We start from the raw sequence: 4,342 nt of genomic DNA on the forward strand, positions 1-4,342 counted from the left end.
CGTGCGGGGCGTCTCCGGCAGCCCTGCTCTGAAAACGCGAACGTCTGCAGATAGCTCGCAGCCAGAAAGAGCTAGCCTGGAAAGCTGTTGCTCAGCCTCATCTGCCCATGGCACTGCTCGCACAGAGGCACAGAGACTAAGGCTGCTTGCTTGTCTTGCCACCTCAAACTTCAAGCGTACCTCTGGGGGTCCGTGCCGGGCGTCTCCAGCAGCCCTGCTCCCAAAATGCGAACGTCTGCAGATAGCTCGCAGCCAGAAAGAGCTAGCCTGGAAAGCTGTTGCTCAGCCTCATCTGCCCATGGCACTGCTCGCACAGAGGCACAGAGACTGGGGCTGCTTGCTTGTCTTGCCACCTCAAACTTCAAACGTACCTCTGGGTGTCCGTGCCAGGCGTATCCGGCAGCCCTGCTCCCAAAATGCGAACGTCTGCAGATAGCTCGCAGCCATAAAGAGCTAGCCTGGAAAGCTGTTGCTCAGCCTCATCTGCCCATGGCACTGCTCGCACAGAGGCACAGAGACTGGGGCTGCTTGCTTGTCTTGCCACCTCAAACTTCAAACGTACCTCTGGGGGTCCGTGCCAGGTGACTCCGGCAGCCCTGCTCCCAAAATGCGAACATCTGCAGATAGCTCGCGGGCAGAAAGAGCTAGCCTGGAAAGCTGTTGCTCAGCCTCATCTGCCCATGGCACTGCTCGCACAGAGGCACAGAGACTGGGGCTGCTTGCTTGTCTTGCCACCTCAAACTTCAAACGTACCTCTGAGGGTCCGTGCCGGTCGCCTCCGGCAGCCCTGCTCCCAAAATGCGAACGTCTGCAGATAGCTCGCAGGCAGAAAGATCTAGCCTGGAAAGCTGTTGCTCAGCCTCATCTGCCCATGGCACTGCTCGCACAGAGGCACAGAGACTGGGGCTGCTTGCTTGTCTTGCCACCTCAAACTTCAAACGTAGATTTCGGGGTCTGTGCCGGGCGACTCCGGCAGCCCTGCTCCCAAAATGCGAACGTCTGCAGATAGCTCGCAGGCAGAAAGAGCTAGCCTGGAAAGCTGTTGCTCAGCCTCATCTGCCCATGGCACTGCTCGCACAGAGGCACAGAGACTGGGGCTGCTTGCTTGTCTTGCCACCTCAAACTTCAAACGTACCTCTGGGGGTCCGTTCCGGGGGTCTCCGGCAGCCCTACTCTGAAAATGCGAACGTCTGCAGATAGCTCGCGGGCAGAAAGAGCTAGCCTGGAAAGCTGTTGCTCAGCCTCATCTACCCATGGCACTGCTCGCACAGAGGCACAGAGACTGGGACTGCTTGCTTGTCTTGCCACCTGAAACTTCAAACGTACCTCTGGGGGTCCGTGCCGAGCGCCTCCGGCAGCCCTGCTCCCAAAATGCGAACGTCTGCAGATAGCTCGCAGCCAGAAAGAGCTAGCCTGGAAAGCTGTTGCTCAGCCTCATCTGCCCATGGCACTGCTCGCACAGAGGCACAGAGACTGGGGCTGCTTGCTTGTCTTGCCACCTCAAACTTCAAACGTACCTCTGGGGGCCCATGCCGGGCATCTCCGGCAGCCCTGCTCCGAACATGCGAACGTCTGCAGATAGCTCGCAGCCATAAAGAGCTAGCCTGGAAAGCTGTTGCTCAGCCTCATCTGCCCATGGCACTGCTCGCACAGAGGCACAGAGACTGGGGCTGCTTGCTTGTCTTGCCACCTCAAACTTCAAACGTACCTCTCGGGGTCCGTGCCGGGTGACTCCGGCAGCCCTGCTCCGAAAATGCGAACGTCTGCAGATAGCTCGCAGCCATAAAGAGCTAGCCTGGAAAGCTGTTGCTCAGCCTCATCTGCCCATGGCACTGCTCGCACAGAGGCACAGAGACTGGGGCTGCTTGCTTGTCTTGCCAACTCAAACTTCAAGCGTACCTCTGGGGGTCCATGCCGGGTGACTCCGGCAGCCCTGCTCCCAAAATGCGAACGTCTGCAGATAGCTCGCGGGCAGAAAGAGCTAGCCTGGAAAGCTGTTGCTCAGCCTCATCTGCCCATGGCACTGCTCGCACAGAGGCACAGAGACTGGGGCTGCTTGCTTGTCTTGCCACCTCAAACTTCAAACGTACCTCTGGGGGTCCGTGCCGGTCGCCTCCAGCAGCCCTGCTCCCAAAATGCGAACGACTGCAGATAGCTCGCAGGCAGAAAGATCTAGCCTGGAAAGCTGTTGCTCAGCCTCATCTGCCCATGGCACTACTCGCACAGAGGCACAGAGACTGGGGCTGCTTGCTTGTCTTGCCACCTCAAACTTCAAACGTAGATTTCGGGGTCTGTGCCGGGCGACTCCGGCAGCCCTGCTCCCAAAATGCGAACGTCTGCAGATAGCTCGCAGGCAGAAAGAGCTAGCCTGGAAAGCTGTTGCTCAGCCTCATCTGCCCATGGCACTGCTCGCACAGAGGCACAGAGACTGGGGCTGCTTGCTTGTCTTGCCACCTCAAACTTGAAACGTACCTCTGGGGATCCGTGCCGGGCGTCTCCGGCAGCCCTACTCTGAAAATGCGAACGTCTGCAGATAGCTCGCAGCCAGAAAGAGCTAGCCTGGAAAGCTGTTGCTCAGCCTCATCTGCCCATGGCACTGCTCGCACAGAGGCACAGAGACTGGGGCTGCTTGCTTGTCTTGCCACCTCAAACTTCAAATGTACCTCTCGGGGTCCGTGCCGGGTGACTCCGGCAGCCCTGCTCCCAAAATGCGAACGTCTGCAGATAGCTCGCAGCCAGAAAGAGCTAGCCTGGAAAGCTGTTGCTCAGCCTCATCTGCCCATGGCACTGCTCGCACAGAGGCACAGAGACTGGGGCTGCTTGCTTGTCTTGCCACCCCAAACTTCAAGCGTACCTCTGGGGGTCCGTGCCGGGCGTCTCCGGCAGCCCTGCTCCCAAAATGCGAACGTCTGCAGATAGCTCGCAGCCATAAAGAGCTAGCCTGGAAAGCTGTTGCTCAGCCTCATCTGCCCATGGCACTGCTCGCACAGAGGCACAGAGACTGGGGCTGCTTGCTTGTCTTGCCACCTGAAACTTCAAACGTACCTCTCGGGGTCCGTGCCGGGCGTCTCCAGCACTCCTGCTCCCAAAATGCGAATGTCTGCAGATAGCTCACAGGCAGAAAGAGCTAGCCTGGAAAGCTGTTGCTCAGCCTCATCTGCCCATGGCACTGCTCGCACAGAGGCACAGAGACTGGGGCTGCTTGCTTGTCTTGCCACCTCAAACTTCCAACGTACCTCTGGGGGTCCGTGCCGGGCGCCTCCGGCAGCCCTGCTCCCAAAATGCGAACGTCTGCAGATAGCTCGCAGGCAGAAAGAGCTAGCCTGGAAAGCTGTTGCTCAGCCTCATCTGCCCATGGCACTGCTCGCACAGAGGCACAGAGACTGGGGCTGCTTGCTTGTCTTGCCACCTCAAACTTCAAACGTACCTCTGAGGGTCCGTGCCGGGCGTCTCCGGCAGCCCTGCTCCCAAAATGCGAACGTCTGCAGATAGCTCGCAGGCAGAAAGAGCTAGCCTGGAAAGCTGTTGCTCAGCCTCATCTGCCCATGGCACTGCTCGCACAGAGGCACAGAGACTGGGGCTGCTTGCTTGTCTTGCCACCTCAAACTTCAAACGTACCTCTGGGGGTCCGTGCCAGGCGTCTCCGGCAGCCCTGCTACCAAAATGCGAACGTCTGCAGATAGCTCGCAGGCAGAAAGAGCTAGCCTGGAAAGCTGTTGCTCAGCCTCATCTGCCCATGGCACTGCTCGCACAGAGGCACAGAGACTGGGGCTGCTTGCTTGTCTTGCCACCTCAAACTTCCAACGTACCTCTGGGGGCCCATGCTGGGCATCTCCGGCAGCCCTGCTCCCAAAATGCGAACGTCTGCAGATAGCTCGCAGCCAGAAAGAGCTAGCCTGGAAAGCTGTTGCTCAGCCTCATCTGCCCATGGCACTGCTCGCACAGAGGCACAGAGACTGGGGCTGCTTGCTTGTCTTGCCACCTCAAACTTCAAACGTACCTCTGGGGGTCCGTGCCGGGCGCCTCTGGCAGCCCTGCTCCCAAAATGCGAACGACTGCACATAGCTCGCAGTCATAAAGAGCTAGCCTGGAAAGCTGTTGCTCAGCCTCATCTGCCCATGGCACTGCTCGCACAGAGGCACAGAGACTGGGGCTGCTTGCTTGTCTTGCCACCTCAAACTTCAAAAGTAGCTTTGGGGCTACGTGCCGGGCGCCTCCGGCAGCCCTGCTCCCAAAATGCAAACTTCTGCAGATAGCTCGCAGGCAGAAAGAGCTAGCCTTGAAAGCTGTTGCTCAGCCTCATCTGCCCATGGCACTGCTCGCACAGAGGCACAGAGACTGG

This window comes from Opisthocomus hoazin, chromosome 30 (genome assembly GCF_030867145.1).
Source record: "Opisthocomus hoazin isolate bOpiHoa1 chromosome 30, bOpiHoa1.hap1, whole genome shotgun sequence".
NCBI classification, from domain to species: Eukaryota; Metazoa; Chordata; class Aves; order Opisthocomiformes; family Opisthocomidae; genus Opisthocomus; species Opisthocomus hoazin.